The sequence below is a fragment of the Macaca thibetana genome, chromosome 4, assembly GCF_024542745.1.
Source record: "Macaca thibetana thibetana isolate TM-01 chromosome 4, ASM2454274v1, whole genome shotgun sequence".
NCBI classification, from domain to species: domain Eukaryota; kingdom Metazoa; phylum Chordata; class Mammalia; order Primates; family Cercopithecidae; genus Macaca; species Macaca thibetana.
In genome coordinates, this window is record NC_065581.1 from 110173876 (window position 1) to 110186012 (window position 12137).

Here is a 12137-nt window from a genome sequence, read left to right on the forward strand (position 1 = left end):
TTTACTAAAAACTATTATTTGATGCTTCAGCTCTTCTATGTTATCATTGCCTACTCTTATTCATCTACAAACTCTTAAAAGTTGAATTAAGAAATTAGCTTCTGGCAAGTTGGTGCCAATGAGTTATTCTATTAGGTTCTTGGGGCACGGGGTAGATAATAATATTTATTAGGAGTCTCAAGGTCAGGAAGAATAGGATTATTATGTCATTTAGCAGTAGCTAGCAGGGACTACTTAGAAACTAAATTTCATTCAGATTTTTATCTTTCCTTGTCCATTTATTTGATGAGCATCAAGTCAATTTTCATTTGTCCAGTATGCAGTTTTGATAGGCTCATTGTTCCTCATGATTGAATAATCATATTTTGGTGTCCTTTCCTGTTTTTGTTGTTTTTTTTTTTTTTAATAATTCTTTGTATGGCATATCTAATCCTTAAGCTTGTTTCCTGCAGCCTGACTCTTCTTGTTTTAGTTGCTTTCAGTCAACTAAAATTTATCGGATGATTTTCCATTTGTTGCCACATAGTAGTACCTAAAGAGACGGCAAAGAAAACTTTACAATGTTTTTCAGTAGTAGGCCTTCTGAGTGGGGAAGAGAACCTGGAGAATACTGGAGGAATCTAATATGGGGCAGGGGGACAGCAGAGATAAAATCTTCTTCACAGTTCATTTAGCAAATTATGCATATGATCATTGAATAAGAATTTCGTTTTTGCAAGGGAAGCCAATATAAGATTATTTAAATCACCTCTCTGATGTTCTCGTCCTGCAGTGTACGCCATTGGTCCTTCCTCGGGGATGTGATCACCTTTAGGGGCAGGAAATTCCAGTTTCCGCAGGATCAGCTCATTCTTCGGCCTGTCAGCTCTGACCATACCCTCTTTAACTTGAAATTGAAGGATTATTTCTGGCAAAACAAACAACAAGAACAAGAGACACAGAGGTAAGAAACATCATTATATCTTTTAGGAGTGGACATTTATGTCATTTTTAAATAAAATGATCAGGGTGTGTTGTAACAAGATGTCTCATGGACTACTTCATAAATCACCAACAGAAATATAATTCTGATATTTCAGTGGATTACTCTTCATAAAGTTGCATTCCTATTAACTAAGACATGGATGTGTTCTAGCAAATATGTGCACACAGCCCCCACCCTGACTTCCATGCCTGGCTTGTTTTTAAACTTACATTGGTGAGTAGCTTTCGTGTTAGCCAGTTCTCATGAAACTCATGGTAAAAGAGACAGTTGGTGTTGTGGTTTTGATGGAATGTTCGCAGAAGTGTCCCTGTTATTCTAACTTAAGATTCAAGGCCAGGCATGGTGGCTCACGCCTGCAATCCCAGCACTTTGGGAGGCCGAGGAGGGCAGATCACGAGGTCAAGAGATCGAGACCATCCTGGCTAACACTGTGAAACCCCGTCTGTACTAAAAATACAAAAAATTAGCCAGGTGTGGTGATGGGCGTCTGTAGTCCCAGCTACTCAGGAGGCTGAGGCAGGAGAATGGCATGAACCCGGGAGGTGGAGCTTGCAGTGAGCTGAGATTGCGCCACTGCACTCCAGCCTGGGCGACAGAGCAAGACTCTATCTCAAAAGAAAAAAGAAAAAGAAAGATTCAGTTGTGGTTTTGTAAGCATGAGGTCCTTTTGATATCTTACCAAGAACATCAGATTGAGGAGGAAGTTTTTGATAACTTACCAGTTGAAACACTGTAGTGTCAAGATAGTGTGTTTCTTATCCTCAGAATATCTGGTGTTATGGTAAGGCAGCTCAAATCTTCTCTGACAAAATTTTCTTTTTTGTTTTAACCATATTTATCTTCTTGTAATTTTTCATGTTTACCCTTTCTAGTACCTACAGACTTTCTTCATTCTAATCTTTCAACTCTGTTTACAAAAATAATTTTAATATAAATAGGAAATGTTACATGTGGTCATTTAGAAAAATTAGAAAATATTTAAAATGAAGAAAAAAGTCACCTGTAATATCACAACCTGAGATAATCATTGCTGTCATTTTGATGTACTTAAAACATGGATTGTGTGTAATCCCAGCACTTTGGGAGGAAGATGCGGGTGGATCACGAGGTCAGGAGATCGAGACTGTCTTGGCCAACATGGTGAAACCCCATCTCTACTAAAATACAAAAAATTAGCCGGGGGTGGTGGTGTGTGCCTGTAATCCAAGCTACTTGGGAGTCTGAGGCAGGGGAATCACTTGAATCCAGGAGGCAGAGGTTACAGTGACCTGAGATTGCACCATTGCACTCCAGACTGGCATCAGAGCAAGACTCCATCTCAACAACAAAACATGGTTTGTGATATTGTGTCTGGAATTGGTGGGTTCTTGGTCTCACTGACTTCAAGAGTGAAGCCACGGATGCTCGCAGTGTTACAATTCTTAAAGATGGTGTGTCCAGAGTTTGTTCCTTCAGACGTTCAGATGTGTCTAGAGCTTCCTCCTTCTGGTGGGCTCATGGTTTTTGCTGACAGGTGTGAAGCTGCAGACCTTCGCGGTGAGTGTTACAGCTCATAAAGACAGCATGGACCCAAAGAGTGAGCAGCAGCAAGATTTATTGCAAGGAGCAAAACAACAAACCAACCCCAAGGTGGAATGAGACCCTAGCTGGTTGCCACTGCTGGCTGGGGCAGCCTGCCTTTTTTATTCCTTTATCTGACCCCACCCACACCCTCTGATTGGTCCATTTTACAGAGAGCTGATTGGTCTGTTTTGACAGAGTGCTGATTGATGTTGTTACAATCCCTGAGCTAGACACAGCATGCTGATTGGTGCATTTACAATCCTTTAGCTAGACACAGAATGCTAGACAGAAACGTTCTCCAAGTCCCCACTAGGTTAGCTAGATACAGAGTACTGATTGGTATATTTACAAACCTTGAGCTAGACACAGAATACTGATTGGTGTATTTACAAACCCTGAGCTAGCCACAGAGTACTGACTGGTGTATTTACAAACGCTGAGTTAGACACAGAGTGCTGATTGGTGTGTTTACCATCCCTTATTCTAGACATAAAAGTTCTCCAAGTCCCCATGAGACTCAGGAGCCCAGCTGGCTTCACCTAGTGGATCCTGCAGTGGGGCTGCAGGCGAAGCTGCCCACCAGTCCCAGCTGCCCCTGCACTCCTCAGCCCTTAGGCGGTTGATGGGACCTGGCAATATGGAGCAGGAGACAGCATCCACTGGGGAGGCTTGGGCCACACGGGAGCCCACTGCAGAGTTGGGGCTCGACATGGTGGGCTGCAGGTCCCCAGCCCTGCCTGGCGGGAGCCCACACCCGTGCCCGCTGGAACTCGCGCTTGACTGTGAGTGCGGCACGCAGCCCCGGTTCTCCCGGCGTCTCTCCCTCCACACTTCCCTCAAGCAGAAGGAGGCGGCTCCAGCCTCGACCAGCCCAGAGAGGGGCTCCCACAGTGCCATGGCAGGCTGAAAGGCTCCTCAAGTACGGCCAGAGTGGACTCCGAGGCCGAGGAGGGGCCGAGAGCAGGGGCTGCTAGCACGTTGTCACCTCTCAATATTATCATCTTTTTTTTCTTTTTTTTGAGACAGAGTCTCCCTCTGTCGCCCAGGCTGGAGTGCAGTGGCCGGATCTCAGCTCACTGCAAGCTCGGCCTCCGGGGTTCACACCATTCTCCTGCCTCAACTTCCAAGTAGGTGGGACTACAGGCGGCCGCCACCTCGCCCGGCTAGTTTTTCTTGTATTTTTTAGTAGAGATAGGGTTTCACCGTGTTAGCCGGGATGGTCTTGATCTCCTGACCTCGTGATCCGCCCATCTCGGCCTCCCAAAGTGCTGGGATTACAGGCTTGAGCCACCGCGCCCGGCCTCAATATTATCATCTTTTATTCACTTAACACATTTTGTGAGTACATTTGTCAGTTGCTGAACATACTTCTATCTTGAAACTTTGAAGTCAAATTACATCCATTGTATGGCTATTCTATTATTTTAACCAATCCCAATTGTTGTATGTATGTCTTTGAATAAAACTCTTGTAATTTTTATTAGCGTGTTTTTCCAATATGTAAGAAGGGACATCTTAAAGCTTTATGAAACCAGTTATAAATCATTTATATAATAATAATTCTTTTTATGTTTTTCCCTTTAATTATATATAGAATGTAGTCCTTACAATAAAATGTTGTTAAAAGCTTATGTTGATTATGGTCATCATTAATTAGTAACATGTATTGCCTTAATAATTATTATACTATACTATACCAATAATTACTAACAAAACAAGGAGTTTTGTTTAGTCTTTTTGCAATAGTAATTATTAGTATAATATATATATGACATAATAATAAGGCAGAGACCATGTATTATTCATCTTTTTAGCCCAAGTGCTGAAGTCTGGAGTATAATAGGTCTACATTTTTATTCAATAAATGGTTGAATATAAATGATAAAAATCTTAATTTGAGAAAATAATTTGAATTCTGGATTTCTAAATGTTTTCTTTCTTTAATACACAATTAATAGGCAAATTATAAAGAACACTTATTGAAAGAAGTTCGTTTGATGGAGATCCATTTTTCTCTAATTGAATTCATAGTGAGGAACATAGTATTGAAAATTACTTTCTGCTCTTTTCTCATATCAGGATAAAGCACAAATGGATATGACAGGAGACATCATCTGGGTGCCAAATGCTGGCAAAAACAATTACCAGCTGTTTTTAAACAGTTGCAGCTCATCACCAATCTGAGGGGACACAGAAGTCACTTCCTAAATTCTTCTCTATTAACAATCTTAAAAAGTCAAATTCATAATTGGAAGAGCATGCTTCTTCTTATATGTCCACTCTAAATATGAGGTAATTATTAAACAACAATTAAAATTAAGGCAGTAAGTATTTTTTTAAAAGCTACTTTTTTTACTTCCCTTTACAAAAGTAACATTGAAGAAAATATAGATAAGAAAAAATAGATTACATAATCTCTACTAACATATTGCTTCAAATTCCCAACTTCATCCCTAATATATTTGTATAAATGGGTCAAAAATATAATTGTGTATCTGTAATGGATTTTTAAAAAAAATTTTATTTTGTGGTAACATTTAAGATTACATCTACCCTCCTAACAATTTTAAGTGTACAATACAGTATTGTTAACTACAAGCACAATAAATACATTTTTAATAAGAACTTATGTTAGTAAGATAATTTTTAATTGTTATTTCTTTTTTTCTATAGATAAAGGCAGTGCCAGAGGCATAATATAAAATATGTTTACTTTGAATGAAAACTAAGATAAACAATTGTTAATTAACTTAATACTTATATAATCAACAGATGTTATTTCACCACAAACAACTTGAGCACAAGTGGGCATTGTTTGATTAAGAACATCATGTTTCTTTCCTTCCTCCCTCTAGGGAAGATGGATAGTTAGGGAAGCAGGAATGCTTCTTGCACAGGAGAGAGACTGCATTTGAATCACAACATGAAGCAGAAAGCATGGTTATTTACCCTCAGAAAGTATAAAGTCATGTAAAAAAGCCAGTGTCAAATCTCTTTTCACAAAACAAGATTTTGCCTCCAGGAATCAACTCAAATATTATTTTTAGAGATTTCTATCTGTACCTATCTTTACTTTTTCCATTTTTCCCAGATATTGCTGAGTTCACAGTCTGTTTAGCACTTGGCAGAGATTATTTAGCATAGTGGCAGGTGTCTAGTGATAGCTCTACTCCTTTTCTTTTTCTGCAAAAACTGTTGTCAGTGCCTGAAGCTCCTGAATGGGGGCGGGGGAGGAAAGAAAGGTGAGAAGACCTGTAGTGAAAATTTTAGATCCACTGGGGGCAATCACATCACAGCTCTCTTCACAGCCAGAGAAACGGTGACACTTCACACCAAGATCTTCAGAACTTTGGAAAGCCCAGAAATCTTTCTGAAGGGTCAACCTAAACTGATGTTTGAAATTCAGGCTTGAGTCCAAAAGGGATTGGCCCAAATCCACGTGGCTTATATTGCCTGCTACTTTTGTAACACATTCTTTGTTCCATAATGAATGCTTTAAAAAAAGAAGAAGAAATAAACCATTTGCACCTAGCTGTTTTCTCCTATTAATTACTGTTTCTGAAAAGTGCCTTGGCAGAAAATGTTTTTGATCCTTATCAACTTGACACAGCATTAATCCCCAAATCACAGAAATTTCTACACAATCTAAACATGTTGAGAAAAGAATGCAAATATTAAAGAAAAAAGTTCTATACTGGACAACACTATATACATGGATGCTAAATACAGGATATTATCACTTGGAACAATTCTGTTGCAGTTAGCGATTTGGATACTGATTTACATATGGATGGACAAGGGATTGAGGGATAGAAAAAAGAGGGGGAATTCTAGATGCATCTGAAGAGTTCATCTATTGCTATGGAAACAGATACATCCTAGCAACAGCTGCTTGGTACGTAGCTGACATGCAGAGCTTGAGCCCTCAGACAAGAGAAAAATGAGCCATGAAGAAATCTTTAGAATACACAGCATTTATATTTTTAAAAGTTTTAAAAGGACAATCAAAAATTCATACATATGTCAAAATAATAAAGTTACAGAAATTTCATTTTATTACCAGCATAGAACCCAGCATATTATTTGATATACTAACTACTATCCTGATTACAAGATAATATGTCATATATCAGATAGTCAATGCTAGTTGAACATTTTTTTTTTTGCTGAGTCTAGAAGACAGTACTCAACCATACTTTTAATATACCTGGTTTGTCCTCAGCAATTCTTAGATTCTTATCAGTATAAAATATTACAAACACCCCTCTGTAAAAGGAGAAAATTCAGATGACTGAAGAATTTTATTGAGGTTTGAAAAACATTGTGATTATATCTTATTTAGTAAATAGAATAGCTTTTGTATGCATTAAATGTTCTGGATAAGTACTTTAACCATGTACTTCTTACACGCTTAAATAACCATTTATTTCTATAAAATGAAAGTAACCAAATATCGATCATAATTTTGTATCACTTTGTATGAGTGGTGTGTGTGTGTGTGTGTGTGTGTGTGTGTGTGTGTGTATCTGTGGCAAATAGTTTCTAGGAAGCAGAGTACATTTTTATGTAACTTTCAATTACGACATAAAAAGTAATGAAATTAACATTAGTTAAAGGCCTCTTAAACCTGAACTGTCATATTTGCTGGATCACAGTAGGTTACATCTGGAGTAGATCAAACTCTTATTCAAACAAAAATTAATACCCAGAGCATGAAGAAGTTTTGCTGGCTTTTTATTCTCCCAAGATAAATAATTTCTACCCTATGTTGGTCTGTGGCTCTACGTGTGAGATTTCTTATGCCAGAATCTCATCAAATATAATTATAAAGCAAAGAATTCCACTAAAATTAATCATTCATTAAAGCAGATACCATCATAAAGAGTAGGAGAAAGACACTTTAATCATAATAAACTGTACGAAAAGGGAAGCTTGGAGGACTTCTCATTAAGATAATTTATAATTTTTAAAGCATCTTACATAAAGATAAAATAATTGGAAGTAGTAGCCATTTTCGGTATCTGGTCATGAGTCCTGGAGGTAAACATCTCTGATTTGTATTGTGTTGCTTAGCCAAACGATATTTTTTGCTCTTTGTATTGTCTTTAATAGGGAACCAAAGAATGGGTCTTCTATTGTCCCTCTGTGCAAAAATTCATCTTCATGTGATATATACCAGTGCCAACTGGAGTTTATAGTAACATTGATATTACATATGCCTATAAATTAAAAATGATATCAAATAGGTCGTTAAAATGACTTGAAATATCCACATCACCCCAGAACTCAGAGTGATGCTGACCCCCAAGAAGTAGACACAGCTTACTTTGTGGCAGGATGAGTTTCTGATCTCATAGACTTGCCATAGCTTGTATTGTGGCTGTGCCTGAGCCATAGTGCATTGGTTGGTAACTACTTAAAGACAGTGCCAGACCCCCACCCTCTTAGATTCAGTGAATTGAGGCAAATAGGCTTTTTGAACTTGAAGACCTTCCCTGGTGACCAAATGTGGGCTTGGGCTTTAACTTCCTTTACTTTCTCTTAGCTTTGGAAAGCAGCATAGATAAACATCTGTTCTAATATAAACAATACACTTTTTATCTGAATGTAGCTTCAAGATACATCCTGGACTTTCCCTTCTCCCTTTTCTGGACCCATCAAACCAGGGAATGGAAACAGTTACATTATTAAGGATCTTTTTAGGATCTCATGCTGCTTTACTGTTTCACGTATCTCTTTTAATGGCTATCATCATGAGTTTAATATTTAAAACACACTTTTACACCAAAACCATAGGAACAGACAAGAAAACAGATATTAAATACGTGCCCTTTTGCTCTCTGGCTCCTGCTGTCACCATGTTGTTACTGGAAAGTGGTCATGATCCAGACCCAAGAGAGGATTCTTAGATCTCGTGCAAGAAATAATTCAGGATGAATCCATAAAGTGAAAGCAAGTTTATTAAGAAAGTAAAGGAATAAAAATGGCTACTCCATAGACAGAGCAGCCCCGAGGGCCGCTGGCTGCCCATTTTTATTGTTATTTCTTGATTATGTGCTAAATAAGCTAATGTGCTAAATAAGGGGTGGATTATGTATGCATCACCCTTTTAGACCATATAGGGTAGCTTCCTGGCATTGCCATGGCATTTGTAAACTGCCATGGCAGTGCCGGGAGCATATCAGTGAGGATGACCAGAGGTCACTCCTGTTGCAATCTCAATTTTGGTAGGTTTTGGCTGCTGCTCTACTGCAAACTGTTTTAGCAGCATGATCTTTATGACCTGTATCTTGTGCCAACCTCCTATCGCATCATGTGATTTAGAATGTCTTTTCCTCCTGGAAATGCAGCCCAGTAGGTCTCAGCCTTATTTTACCCACCAACTATTCAAGATGGAGTTGTTCTGGTTCAAACGCCTCTGACAATGTGATGTGCCTTTTCCCACTTGCCTTCTGCCATGCATAAAAGCTCCCTGAGCCTCTTCAGAAGCCAACATTCCGCTTGTACAGCCTGCAGAACCCTGAGCCAACTAAACCTCCTTTCTTCGTAAAATACCCAGTCTCAGGTATTTATTTATAGCAATGCAAGAATCGCCTAACACAGAACATTGGTACTGAGGATTGGGGCATTGCCATAAAAACACCTGAAAATGTGGAAGCGATTTTGGAATTGGGTAATGGGCAGAAGCTGGAAGAATTTGGAGGGCTCAGAATAAGATGGGAAGATGAGGGAAAGTTTGGAACATCTTAGAGACCAGTTAAATGTGACCAAAATGCTGATAGTGATATGGACAGTGAACTCCAGGCTGATGAAGTATCAGACGGAAATGGGGAACTTACTGGGAACTGAAGCAAAGATCACCTATGTTATACTTTAGCAAAGAGCTTGAGTGTTTTGTAGTCATACCCTAAGTATCTGAAAGTTTGAACTAATGAGTGATGATTTAGGGTATCTGGTGGGAGAAATTTCTAAACAGCAAAGCTTTCAAGATGTGGCTTGGCTACTTCTAATTGCCTAGCTCAGATGTGGGAGCAAAGAAATTACTTAAAGTTGAAATTTATATTTAAACATGAAGTGGAGTGTACAATTTTGGAAAATTTGTAGCCTACTCATGTGGCCAAGAAAGAAAAAGCTTTTTCAAGAAAAATTCAAGTAGACTGCAAAGTAACCATTTGCTATAGAAATTAGCATAACTAAAAAGACCCAAGTGCTGATAGCCAAGACAATGGAAAAAAAGTCTCAAAGGGCTTTCAGAGATCTGAGGCAGCCCCTCCTATCACAGACCCTGAGGCCTAAGAGGAAAAAATGGTTGCAGGGGTCAGGCCCCTACTGCCCTGTGAAGCCTGGGGATACTGTTCCCCACCTCCCAGTGGCTCCAGTTCCAGCCTTGATTCAAAGGGTCCCAGGTATAGCTTGAGCTGCTGCTTCAGAGGGTGCAAACTGTAAGTCAGGGCAAGTTTCATGTGGTGTTAAGCCTGCAGACACACAGAGTGCAAGAGTGAAAGAGGCTTGGTAGCTTCTGCCTAGATTTCAGAGGATGTATGAGAAAGCCCGCGTGTCCAGGCAGAGGTCTGCTGCAGGGGCAAAGCCCACACAGAGAACCTCTACTTGGGCAGTGTGGAGGGGAAATGTGGGATTGGAGCCCCTACACAGAGGGACACGGAGTCAAAGAAGATTATTTTAGAGCATTTAATTACTGCCCTGCTAGGTTTCAAACTTGCATGGAGCCTGAAGCCCCTTCTTGTTAGCCAATTTCCACCTTTTGGAATGGGAATGTTTACTCAATCCTTGTAACCCCATGTATCTTGGGAATAAATAACTTATTTTGATTTTGCAGGCTCACAGCTGCAAGGAACTCATCTCTAGACGAGACTTTGGTCTGGGACTTGGGACTTTTGAGCTAATGATGGAATGAGTTAAGACTTTTGGGGACTGTTGGGAAGGCATGAGTGTATTTTTCAATATGAGAGGGACATGACATTTGTGGGGAGGAGGGCAGAATGATACAGTTTGGATATATATTGCTGCCATTGAATTATAATCCCCCATTAACCTGTTCACTCTGATGGTAGTTTCTTTAGCTGTACAGAAGTTCTTTAGTTTAATTAGATCCAATTTTTCAATTTTGGCTTTTGTTGCCATTGCTTCTGGTGTTGTCATCATGAAGTCTTTGCCCATGCCTATGTCCTAAATGGTATTGCCTAGGTTTTCTTCCAAGGACATGAAATTTGGGGCGGGGGGAAGGCAGACAGATATGGTTTGAAAATATGTTGCTGCCAAATCTCATGTTGAATTATAATCCCCCATGTTGGAGGTGGGTGGTGTTTGGGTCATGGCAGAGGATTCCTCATAGCTTCATGCTGTCCTTGTGATAGCGAGTGAGTTCTCGCAAGATCTGGTTGTTTTAAAGTGTGGCATCCCTGCCCTTACTTCTCCCTCATTCCTTCTTTCACTGCTCCTGCTCCTGCTTCACCTTCCACCATGAGTAAAAGCTCACTGAGGTCTCCCCACAAGCTGAGCAGATGCTAGTGTTACCAGTTGAGGGTGTCCAGGTTCTTGGCATTTTGAACAAAGAATTGGACAAAACCCATAAATGAAGCACATAAAGAATGAAGCAACAAAAGCAGAGCTTTATTGAAAATGAAAGCACACTCTACAGGGTGGGATTGGGCCCTAGCAAGCAGCTCAAGGGCCCTGGTTACAGAATTTTCTGGAGGTTCAATTCCCTCTAGAGGTTTCCCATTGGTTACTTGGTATATGCTCTATGTAAATAAAGTGGATGAAGTCAAGTTACAAAGTCATCTACTCAGTATGCGCCCTATGTAAATGGAGAGGATGTTACTGGATGTGTGTTGCCTATGTAAATGAAGAGGATGAAGTGAAGTTACAAATCTATTTACATTCCTGTCATTGCTGAAGTGTTTCCATTTAATTTAGTTCTAGGAAGTTTTAGGTTCCCAGTTTCCAGGCCCTATTCCCCTGCCTCACTGGCACCATGCTTGTATAGCCTGCAGAAATGTGAGCCAATTAAACCTCTTTTCTTTATAAATTAAAAACAAACAAAAAAAAGTCTTTTATAGAGAGCAACTCAGAAAATTGTAGTAAAAAGATAACATTCGTTTTGTATTCAAATACCAAATACCAAAAGTCAAATGCTTCCATCAGTTAGAAATGTCATTTTTAAATCCAGAAAAAACAAAAATTTTTCATCTTTATTAAGTGATTAGGAAGCATATATTCTTGTCTGTGCTGTCAAGATTGCAAGGCTGTGACTCAGAACATTTAAATGTCTATTTATCATTGCATAGAGAATCATTTGCATGATTCAGAGAGCCATAGTCTGTGACTGCTGATTTTCACATTAATGGACACTAGTGTCAGAACTATCTCTTAGTTGTGATTCACAGTTCTTGTTTTGTAATATCTAAGCACTTATTAGCTCAAGATACATTATAAGAGTCTCCAAAACTCTGACAAAATTAACCTTATTTTATTTTAATCTGATTATATCGTGTGCATATGGGTAACAAAACCAAAAACCTGGGAGTTGTCCTAGACTTTTTCTGTAGTTCTGATCTCTTATATCCAA

At 39.2% G+C, this 12137-nt stretch overlaps 1 long non-coding RNA gene across 1 annotated transcript in view; it reads right to left on the reverse strand.

Annotated features, from left to right (window-relative positions):
• Nucleotides 1–303: 303 nt before the first annotated feature.
• Nucleotides 304–12137, reverse strand: part of LOC126952368 (uncharacterized) — a 33946-nt gene continuing 22112 nt past the window's right edge. The window contains exons 2-3 of the long non-coding RNA XR_007724866.1: nucleotides 749–907; nucleotides 304–532 (exon numbers count right to left, since the gene is read on the reverse strand). This is a non-coding gene — a long non-coding RNA (uncharacterized LOC126952368). The remainder of the gene's footprint in view (nucleotides 533–748; nucleotides 908–12137) is intronic.